This window comes from Lepisma saccharinum, chromosome 4, assembly GCF_977018435.1.
Source record: "Lepisma saccharinum chromosome 4, izLepSacc3.1, whole genome shotgun sequence".
NCBI lineage: Eukaryota > Metazoa > Arthropoda > Insecta > Zygentoma > Lepismatidae > Lepisma > Lepisma saccharinum.
The window spans coordinates 35,993,377-36,006,082 of NC_139232.1; the positions used below are offsets into that span (position 1 = coordinate 35,993,377).

Here is a 12,706-nt window from a genome sequence, read left to right on the forward strand (position 1 = left end):
AGAACTTCGAGCAACATGAAATTACAATATTTCGATAATGACCTTTCCAGATTGTCGATAATGTTAATAGATGATTAAGATGCACCAACAACTTTGGGCCTCTCTGCAGAACTGATTAACGGAGCCCTTTATAAATCATGCTTCATAATGATTCACTCTAGTTTCCAGTATGCAAGATTTTTACGCACAAAGGAATCTAACGAGAATCCAACAACACCATTGTGTTGTGTTATGCAAGAAAAATAGAATTAATTAAATAATAATGGTTACATATTACCTACACTTTCATGAATTGTGTAAAAATTTGTAGCTAATACATTTTTTTTTGTACTTGCTAAAACATTAAAATATGGGTCCCTTAGTCCACCACGGACTCTATTTCTTCCAAAGGGAAGAGACTTGCATCACTACAGACAACGTTTGCCTACTGGTTACGTTAACCATTTTGCAAAATATTGTGTGAATTGTATTATATTATAGTTGAAATACATTTTTTGATATCTGACAAACAAATAGGAATCCCTTGATTGATCAATGACTTCTCGGATTACAGTATCATCATTAATATTTCATATTAAGTGTCATAGAAAGAAATTGTTTTAATAGGGTGCAATAATTTCACGGGGCGCCATGGCATTCTCTTTAACATTTTTTTTTTCATATAGATCTTTGGCTCCCAGGTCCGACCCCTGCCACCCCATAGCTGGCTCTGAACTTGTACTATAAGAACAGCAGAGATTGCGAGCGAAGCGAGCAAGAAAATTTTACGAAATGTTTTTTTATTTGTATAAAATTTGTGAATCGAGGGGGTCAATTGCCCCTCTGTGCCCCTTGCAAGTGCCCTTGGCCGTCTCATAGAAAAATGCAAGGAATATGTAAGAACTAATTCCATCATGAGTATCCAATTGTCCTGCTATTCTTAGTTTCTCCTAGTCTTGTTCGTTTTACTTCAATGTTTGCTTCGCCTAGAATGGACTTCTGTCTTCCCCTTGTAGTTGCGGCACTGTTTATGAGTGTCTCTTCATCAATTTCACGTCATCCTTCATTGTTGCGATTAGCTAGAAGTGGCAGAAAAGCAACGCAAAGTAACAAAAATTAAATATCCACTCCCTCTCTCTACCACACTATTACCACAAGATAGACTTGGGAAACAAAAATTTAAGCAATTCAAAGTTCATAGCAACACATCCAAGAAAAACATCCAAACACATTAGGCACCTTTAATACAATACTACTCAAAATGTCACAACTGTTCTAGATACTGAAAATTGTGAAATCATTTCCCGAAGTCTAATCTGGAAAGGAATTTTTCCCCCCAATCCTGATACGACATTATACGGAATCCCATACACCCTAATAAATCACAAAATCAATAAGTGTCTTTGCAATGTTGCTAGACACATGATATAATTGTAAAGATTAGTGAGAATTCCAGGTAGGAATGTATTCTGTATTTTTCACAGGGGGGGCAGAGCAGGCTCTCAGGGGGGCAGTTGCCCCCCCTGCCCCCCCTCTAGCTACGGGCCTGGGTTTCCTCACTCCTCAATCTTGGGCCATCCCAACCAGGAATAATCATCTCCCACCCACTCGATTATTGAATATATCACACTTACAGAGTTCCACTTCAGTTCGGTTCATTCTAATTTTAAAGTCACATAGCTACGCATAAAAAATATCTTTAAACAATAATTGTTTAAATTTTTATGGCAGATATGTACCACATCCAATGCCTTTTAGAAGCCCTGTATTAGTTATTTTCTCAGACAACTATACGATGTTGTGTGTGTGTATGTATATATATATATATATATATATATATATATATATATATATATATATATATATAAATCAAAGATTTTTGTGTTTCCTTTTACCTTCTTTGATTTTTACTTAGCCCTTTTGGCCCTCCTTGCTTTTATCCATTATATATATATAAACTGAGTTGTAATGGTTCCCGATCAACTTGTAAGAGGTCTAAATTTGGAATATTTATAAAACATTTGGCAAAAGCATTTATTTGTAATATAATTATCTGTACCAAATGACACTTTTCAAGCACCGAAAGTACTATCTTTACATGTACAAAACTGAAATCCTTCAGATCTCAGACCAAGCAAGGAAAGCCAAATGCTCGAAAGTATAAGCAAAGCACGTGCACGTCACAGTTAAAGATTTTCGCATACAAAGAAAATCCAAAACACATTCCCACCTTGCCGGCCTAGTATAGCACTCTATGACTCCATCAAATTCATCACATGATCACTCATCTTCATCTTCGCGATTAACCAAAAGTGGCAGAAATGCAAAGTAAAATGAACTAAATCAATCAATCAAACTTTCCCACCTCACTCAAACATCTTGTGAATCCAATCCAAAATCTACCAATATCTACAGCTCAATGCAAAATAAACCTAACCTTAACTGATTAAAGACATCATGTAGAAGTTCCTTCTCTCCTTTCCTTAGACCAACAGTACATTGCTTTCATACAGAAAAATTTGCAAAAAATTGAATCAAGTCTAAGTATCACAGTGCCTTTGATAAGTCATCTGGAAAGCCATAGAATCTGCAGTAAGTCTCATTTATCACATGCATTCATCTTACTAATGTAATTTTCTTACAGTTTGGCTTTAGGATTTAACTCAAAATGGTGTTGTGTTTGTGTTGCACTCAATATCAAAATTAGATTTTAAGCAATTAATGTCCAATCCTAAGTATACCTAATACAAAGGTAAAAATTAGTCCCCCCTCATGTAAAATCACAAATTGCACCGTTTTAATGACTAATCGAAAGAAGTATGAAATACAGATGTCCAATTGTTCACATATGGCCTGATTATGTGTATTGTCCCCATCTTGTGGTCAGTAGAATACCGATGAGTGTATGATATCAAGTGTATACATTGTAGGAATGCTTTCCAACTGTACCGAATGGTAGCTAGCATTGTCCATTACAATCAATGCATCTTTGATGTTCCTTTCGTCAAGCATATCTAAAAACTGCAAAAACCACAGTGTAAATACTTTAGTGTTCATATCAGTATGGTAGTCATCAGACGTCAATTTTGCCTTTGGCCTGAAAACTAAAATTTACATTCCTGTAGAAAACCAGTGTGACTGGAACTTACGTGACAAACAATAATGCACCCACCTTTACCCACGGGCACTTTTAAACCCCCTGTACCCTCTATATTTTGCCAGATTTTCGTTGGAGCATAATTCTGATGTATGCACATTTCATCTAAATAAAATACCTATAAAGGGCAAAGGTTCCTTATTTTTGAGAAGATGCATTTTTCCCAAAAATGTTACTCTGGCTGTAATTATATCGGCTCTCTCCATCAGAAATCGTCTACCGTCATTGCTCTTTTTGTACTTGAACCCAATAGACTTCAGTATCCTCTACGAAACTCCCCACTGAAAGCTTATTTGTGTATGCAAATCAACGAAAACTTGTTCAGTGTTGGATATTCACCCTTTACATAATACCAGAGGATAATTCTTATTATTATATCTTTATCGCAACCGTCGATTACCTTTGTGATACTGTTCGTTTTGATTCGTTTGCACGGTAATTCAAATGACGTGGAACCCGACGCCTCAAGACTGTCTTTGCCTTCCCTAAAAATACGCTGCACAGTTCGCTTACTCACTACACAAGTTTCCGACACTCTCTGTTGCACTTTGTGCACACTTACCAAGGGACCTCTGTTTTCTGCTTCCTTTTGAAAGTATTCATGAACCCAATGATAGACGCATGATAAGAGGAAGAAGAAGAATTTGTATTCTATAGCATGTTATTGATTGGTTGTTATAGTATCCGTGTGTACGATGTACGTGAATGGCTTCCATGTATTAAAGTTATATTGTTTAATTTGAACCTACGTATTTTGTATGTCTTGTGCATGTATACATAAGAAATCACACACAAACAACAAGGCTTACATCTATGGTGCAGTCGTACAGGATATTCTTGGTAATCCTTCGTAAGAAGAAGTATGGATGAAGACGTCACGAAGAGTACACGACGATCATCATTCCAGCATAGGTTTATGCACGGAAATTGTGTCGGCTTGATCAATTTCTACGGTAAGAACCAAGATTACACGGTTTGTGTATTATTTACAATAATTGTACAAGGCAAATTCAAATCAGTGTGATACGGATTGTGTTTACGATATTGTGATATTTAGTTGACCACAATTATGAATATGTTCGGTTTGAATTTATTCTCTGAGTTCCGGCCAGATTCGGAAGAAATAGAAGATTATTTAACGAGGTTTGAACAGTCTTGCTTGGCTCATGATGTTAATGAAGCCAGGAAGGTACCCATACTGATTGCAGTTATAGGGTCTGAAGCTTTCAAAGTGCTGAAGAACATCCTTGCATCTGAACCAGTCGATCGTCAAACATATTCGACCCTCAAAGACAGCCTGCTTAAACATTACGGACAGAAAATAAACAAATATGTGGAACATTTCAAGTTCAGGCAATGCACGCAGGAAAGTGGTGAGAATGCAACACGATTTATGGTACGTGTTAAGGAACAAGCACTAAAATGTAGTTTTGGCCAGTACTTACAGGAAGCCATTGTAGAGCAAATAATTGTAGGCGTTCGGTCTAACGCCATTAGAAAGAAATTACTGTCTGAACCTACATTGACTCCAGCAAAATGTCAAGATATTGTGCTTCAAATGGAATTAATTGAACGGGAAACACAAATGTTCACACATCGTGAAAAGGAATGTAGTCCTAATCTAGTTGCATTTGCTGGGACACAGAAATTTAAACCATGTTTCCAGTCCTCGCAAGCAAGCAAAAAGAACTTTGTTACTCCTCGGGATAAAAGTAATAAAAGCACTGAAGAATGTGATAGATGCTCCAGAAGGCACGATCTTGGACATTGTCCAGCAAAATATTCGATATGTTCATTTTGCAAAAAGAAAGGTCATTGGCATGTAAAATGCAAGTTTAGGAAAAATAATGGTGGAGTTGTGAGTAAGACAATTACAAGTGATCAAATATCCCCGTCTAATATTAAACCATTAGACGCTATTGTTGAACAAAACATACATAACAAATTTCATGGTTTGTCTTTATTGCACGTTGAAGTCAGTGATTCTCATCCGCCAGAAGATAGTACTTGCACTATTTCATCGAACACAGAAAATACACAAGTGCAAGATGCAACACTCACTCGTTCAAAAGCAAGGAGTGTTAGTTTCAAGGCAAGAGCACAAGCTATAGATGGCACTAATGTTCTGGTGTCAGCAGAACCGTGCGTAGTTGATTTGTGTATTGATAAGCGAATTGTACAATGTGAACTAGATACTGGATCTACAGTTACTTTGTTTAATAACCAGTCTTTCAAACAATTGTTTCCACATAGGCGAACACAATTTACTTCACTAACGTTACGAGGCGTGAATAATGATACGTTAAAGTTGAAAGGTCAAACCTTAGTGGATTTATCATTGAATGATGTATTGTATAAATTGCCGGTTATATTGTGTGAAGAATAACTGCGTTATCCGTTGATTGGACGTTCATGGCTCGACAGTATTCATCCGGGTTGGAGAAGACTGTTAGCACAATGTAACACATTGTTCACAAATACGGGGTCCGAACGAAATGATAACGCAGATATTAATACTAAAATACCGGAAAGTGAAGGTTTGAGACCAGCTAATTTATTATCTAGCAAATATGTTAGAGTTTTTGATGGTGATCTATCAAAGCCCATCACACCGTTTAAAGTTGATATACCTTTGAGAAGGAATGCTTCGCCTGTTTTTAAACGACACTATGAAGTTCCATATGGACTACGAGATCAAGTAGAAAGTGAAATAGCGAAGTTGGTCAAAGTTAGATGCACATAACGTAAAAGCAAGTTTAACGAAATGTGTATTTGTTGCCTCTCAAGTTGAGTATCTCGGATACACTATTAGTAAAGATGGAATTATTCCATCTGAGAAGAATTGGGACGCAGTGGTTAATTGTCCAGTACCACAGAATTCTTCGCAGCTACATTCATACTTGGGAATGTTGAACACTTTTAGAAAGTTCATCCCTAATCTTTCGTCCAAGATACGCCATATTACAGGACTTTTGAAGAATAACGTAACTTGGGATTGGTCGAAAGAGTGCGTTCAAGAGTTTGCTGACATATCACAGGAACTTAAAGAACTACAACCTATAATACCTTATGATCCTTCAAAACCAGTAGTGTTAATTTGTGATGGATCACCTTACGGATGCGGAGCAAGACTTTGTCATCGAGTAGATAGAAAAATTCAAACAATTGCTTGCGCATCTACAACGTTGTCAGAAGCCAAGCAGCGTTATGCTCAAATTGAATGCAAAGCATTGAGTGTAATTTTTTGGAACTAAGAAATTCCATAAGTTTTTGCAGGGTCAACAATTTGAAATTGTGTCAGATGCCAGTGCTATTAAGTATATATTTAATCCTGATAAAGGTATCTCGAAACACACATCGAACTGACTATTAAGATGGTCATTATTCTTATCGGGGTATAATTACCGTGTAGTTTCTTCATCGCATGTACCTGTGGCAGACATGTTGAGTCGGTTACCACAACAAAGTGAAAACCCAATAGACATAGACGCGACAACTTGCAACAGCGTTGACACATGCGATTCAAAAATCTCTTTGAAGGAATTTAATAAAGCCACACATTAGAAGACCCACTGTTAAACAAGGTAATTTTGTTTGTCAAACATGGTTGGCCAAATAGATTATCTGTAGAAGATATTCAATCCGGATTGGGTGTTTTCTTCGAGCGACGACGTCTTTTATCTGTGGCGAGTGATTATCTTAGCTGGATGGGAAAAATTGTTGTACCATCCATATTACGCAAAAAGGTATTAAAATTACTACATTGTAATCATGCAGCATCCCGTGTTATGAAAGATGCAGCTTCGTCAATATACTGGTGGCCAAAGATGCTCAAGGACATAGTCAACTACGTTGATAATTGCAATATTTGTCAATCGGAAAGGAGGAAAGTAAGAATAGGTCATACAAATGAGTGGCCAGAAGCTTCACGCGTAGCAGAGAGAATACACGTAGACCACTTTTTCTTCGGAGGAAAGAAATTTCTTATTCTAGTCGACGCATTCAGTAAATGGGTTGACATATGGCCAGTTCATTCTCTGGATTCGGCGGAAAACATACGTTGGATATTACAGTCTTGTTCTTACTTAGGTCTACCAGACAATATTGTGTCAGATAATGGTCCTGCGTTCAGTAGCCTAACTTTCCAGAACTTCTGTTCACAATATGGAATAAGGCACATAACCATACCTCCGTACCATACTCCGAGTAACGGAATGGCCAAGAGATATATTCACACCGTTAAAGACCACTTGAGAAAGTTGGTATTAGAACACCCCAATTTAAGTTCATTACAAATGGACGCGAGGATCACGGAAGTTCTTCTGTTTTTGAGAAATTCCAGATTAGGAGAAACTCAAAGTTTGCCTTCTGCTTCCGTGTTGTGATTTCAACCAAGACTCTGGTGGATGGTAACAGATATGACTGAGCGGGAAAGGCGAATGGATCGCCAACCATTTCTTGGATCACGGCGGAGCCGAGTAGAGAGGAAGAGACTTGACAAAACTTATCTTGCATATCTTCCGAATGATCCAGTCTGGGTGCAGACCCCGAAGGTAAATTCGCCCGAGCATGTACCAGGAATGATATTGTCTAGAGTTGGCAACAGCCTAATATATAAAGTGCAGTTGTTCGACGGATCGACACGAACGGTACACGTCATGTGGCTACGAAAACGTGAGTGTGAACCAAACCCCTCATCAACAGATCTACCTGATCCAAACCTTGAATCGATACCAGAAGGACAGCCGGAGGGTGCAGAGGGAAGAGATAACCAAAACCAACCAAATACAGACGTTGGGCACACACCAATCAGAAGATCGAATAGACTTAGGAGACCTCCTGATAGATACGGTGAGACCAGCACTTAAAAAAAAAAAGAGAGACTCCAGGAGGAGATGATAGACGCATGATAAGAGGAAGAAGAAGAATTTGTATTCTATAGCATGTTATTGATTGGTTGTTATAGTAACCGTGTGTAAGATGTACGTGAATGGCTTCCATGTATTAAAGTTATATTGTTTAATTTGAACCTACGTATTTTGTATGTCTTGTGCATGTATACATAAGAAACCACACAACAAAACAAGGCTTACACCCTACAGGTTATTTTCCTGCCTTGGCTACGAACTACCTCCTTCATGTTCGCCATCGGACGATACTTATTGCGTTGATAAACACAAAGCTCCTAATGGATCAACGAGAGTACAATTAAACATCACATCACATGCCACATACATGTTTATGGAAGAAACAATGCAGTTAGGCAATACACAACGCGACAACAATTACTCCCATGCATGTTATTCCTACATTCCGCTCATAACTAACAGGAATCAACACTGGGGCAAAACACCATCAGCAACACGGTGAATTGGCAACACAGCAACGTGCAGAACGAAGTTAGCTCTGCAGCTTCCTCCCGCGACTGCGTAACTCTCGGCTCCACCACTAGGTGGTGGGTCATTCCATGCCAAACGATCCAATGGTGGTTGCATGACCATTTTAGAAAAAAATCATTTTAGTACATAAGTTTGTACATGTTTCTAGATATCAAAACCAATGTTCAAAAGAAATTATTGTCTTTATTTCTCCTGGAGTAGCCATTTTTCCGTGGCCTTTTTTGGTTGGGCTTTTTTTCGGCTATTTTCACAACAGTGTCTCAAATCAATTAAAATACAGGAGTTGGCAGTATCTTTCCTGTTTCATAGTTTTCGTTTATCTCCCTACTGTAAAATACACACTCATTTTTAAATATAAAATACAATTTACAATATGAAATTTGTAGCTAGACATAAACAGTGTTTTCAAGAAAGCTGGCTTTTTTGAATGGGCGGTTATTTCCAAATGTTATCTTCATATTTTGGTAGGCTTATTAAATATATCTATGTAGTATAAACATATTTACATAGCTAGTAGTCTTGTATGTGTTTTTATTGGAACATAATAGTATGATATGATTTTCAATGTTTGAATTTGTTATACGAACACGTACATGAAGCTAAAAAGAAAATACTGCTATACATTTTGAAAATCTAGTATCAGATCTCTATTAAATTTTGTGTTCCGTAAAATATATTTGTATTCTGGCTTTCCAGTACATCATGTTTAATTTGGTTATAATTTGGTTAAATGGTCGCTAAACCTGGGCATGGAGCAACTAGTGATGTATTTTGGCTGTTTGTTGCAGTGGTTCTCAACCTTTGTGAGCCCACAGCCCAGTAAATTTATTTCTTACAAGTCAATGCCCTGATCCCAACAATTTCACTCATAAATACATTTCTGATCTTTAAAGTTTATATGGAAATTAATATGCACCCTTAATTAATATTAATATATCAACTATGGTATAATCATAGTTCAATTGTGTATTGACTTGCTGTCAAATATAGTCATCAACCCCTGGGTGCAACGGACTTTTTGCAGACCGGCGGTTGAAAAACACTGGCACTAAAACTGAAGCAGAAGCAAATAAGACTGGCAAAATGGCAAAAATAAATCTATTTAAGAAATCTGGAATGGAGCTACAGTTTAAAATAAGATCTGAAGCATTCTGCCCCACTGAGGACTGAACCTCAGACCCTTTCTTATTACAAGGCAACAGCATTACTTTATGCCACTCCAGAGGCCCATTCATGATAATGAAAGGATCTTCTATCAAAATACCAGCATTTTTTCCGGCAGTGCTTGCAATTTTTCTGCAATTCACAGTCTAAACTAAATCTTAATCTCTGATGAAGTAACTAACAATCTCGTTAAGTATAGAGAACATTCAGACTGAAGCAACACATTACAGTGAGGGTGTAACATTGAAGTGGCAAGCGACATGGGGCCCTTCAGTCTATAAGCAAGCATTCACCAAACATGCACAAACAAGACCGAAGCGACACGATGTGTGCCACTGAAGGAGATTTCAGACTGAAGTCACAGATGACAAGTGACACAGTCTCCTTCAGTATAAAGCAAAGCATTCACCGTGCATGCAAAGACAACAGACCGAAGAGGCACGATGCACACCATTGAGAAAACAGTATAGTCTGAGCAACATGCAAGTGACATGTTTAGCTCATTGTCACACTTCGGTTCAAAGGGTTGAATGGAATACTGAGGGTCTGCTTCCAAGTGACATGTGTCACTTGTTGCTTCGGTCTGAAAGTTCCCTGAGAAAACTGTGCAGACCAAGGGATAAGCGACACTTGCAGCTTATGTTGCTTCGGTTCGAAAGATTGCATTTACTTCTAAGGGTTGGTTTCCAAGAGCCACGTGTTGCTTCCATCTGAAAGCTCCGTTAAACAGGATATATACACACATTCACATAATACGTATACTTCTGCATATGTGTTGTGAATAGTAAAGATTTTTAATTGTCCCGAAACATCGAATATTTTGATATTAACATTTGTTTAATATTTTATGACATCAACATTCAAATTGAGATAAAAAATTGTAAAAGCTTATTTTAAGTCAATTTCATGGTCAGATGTGCTCATCAGGACTACACGTTCAGTTTTAACCCTAGCTTACCCGTGCCATACGAGAAACTTACGTACCAGGGGTGACTCACAGGCCCATACTTTTTGTTTTCACTAAAATTCAAGAAACCATTTTATTATTGAATCACTGCTTCCTTTGCTTATTACATAAGCAGTTATTTATTAATTATAATAATTACAAAAATTACTATCATTTAAAAAAAATAATGACCAATTATTGCATGTCTCACATAGGCTATATTTTACCATTCACTAAAACTCACAAAATCCATAATAATTGTTATTAATGCTTTTTAGTTTGCAGAAATGTATTAGTTTATTATATATAATAATTACAATCAATAATTACTATCTTTACCAACCAATTATACACCTTTATTGGCATGAGTTTCTCGAATGAGACACATTCATAGATGGCACCTGATATGCCCACAAAATGCATTTTGACTCCTAATTACATTACATTTATGTTACATGATGTAATTTTCTTTTTAGCTAGATGTAAAATATGTCACTACAAACCTGTAAACTAATAATAGTAACTTCAAGTGAAATAGGTTAGCTGTAAATCCAAAAAAACCAAAACTTCCGGTTTTTCCCATGCAACTCTAGTCATAAACAATATACACTTTATTTTATTGAGGGAATTGAAAATAGGTATAGTGCACCCCTGTACCCCCACCGCCGTTCCTGTGCCACTGGTACTGGTACTTTTTACACCAGTCTTGCCTTTTGTACTTCTATTAATTTTGGTGTGCTTCTATCATGGGAACTTGATGGAAACAACAAACTACCAAAACAAGATTAACCTTTAGTGGACGGATGATATATATATGTACACATCCAGCACAACATGTCAGCAATTAACATGCCTTTTCTTGTAAACTACACACGATATTTCAGTTTTCTTTTTTGTGTATTAGTATGCACATATACATACATTAGTATGACATACTCGAATTACAAAACAATATATCCATTATTATTATTATTATTAAGTTTGTAAAAGTTCTTTGTTCCCTCTGAATATGGGATAGATGTTACAAAAAAGGCTATAACTCCTCAACCACCACTTTTTGCTGATATATTTCACTTTTACATGTAAGAATGAGAAGAAAAGAACACCTCAATTAGGGGCCAAGGACAACCGAGGGGCAAAGGGCCAATTTACATAATTTCCCAAAAAATTACAACTTTCGGAAATGTTACATAATTTTCATTTTTTTTAATTGGGGCATAAGTATTACATATCCTCAAAGAGTGGTCTTTTGTCATGCTTCCCTGCACATTTGGTCCATCCAGCATCCATATTCAAAGAGTTAGCATACATTTTAGTGTAGTTTCTGTTACTAAGAATGAGAAACAGCTCAACATTACAAACACGTGTTAATTCTTTTCCCTCACGACAGAACATTATCTCGACCCACATCACTTGACTTGCTGCGAGATGAAGAACAATTATATTAGAATTAACAATAAAGTTAACGTCTAGTCAATTCATGTACTGAAATGTATATTAGTTGACAAAAACTGAACATGGAAGAAAGAAATACATACAATGAGATTAATTACTACGTAGAGCAGATGCTAGAAGTGAAATTCCAGAAATTGCTTCCATAAGCTGACAACACTGCCACTCTTATACATTGTTATTATTTTTCCCCAAGAAATTTCAGCCTATTTTCAAGGAAATTTTGCATGGTTGTAGGAATGTAACATTGCTACATACAAAATTCTTCATTAACTTCTGTCTATTGTGGTGGCTACAGGGGCATGCCAATTACCAATTTCTTGGTTAAACTTATATTTTCTTCTTCTTCCTGCAACTATCATTATTGGGAGTGCAATGTATAAATTTCACCTCCACTAAAAGCTCTGTAATTCAGAAAAAAATCCCATTTCATTTCTCTACGACAATAAGTTTCAAGAATCAATTATTTTGTACTTTGCGGAAAGTTAAAGTTTGAAAAGCACATACTTGAAAAAGTCCAATCTGAAGATTCTATGCACGCGAGGACCCGTGAGCTAATTGTTAATGGAAAAATTAAGTACAGTCGGTACCTGGAGGAAACTCGGGGTG

The 12,706-nt window shown here is 36.8% G+C and overlaps 1 protein-coding gene across 1 annotated transcript in view; it reads right to left on the reverse strand.

The window, feature by feature from the left end:
- LOC145986417 (centromere protein S-like) overlaps positions 1–12,706 on the reverse strand; it is a 710,010-nt gene that overhangs the window by 690,175 nt on the left and 7,129 nt on the right. The window lies entirely within an intron of this gene.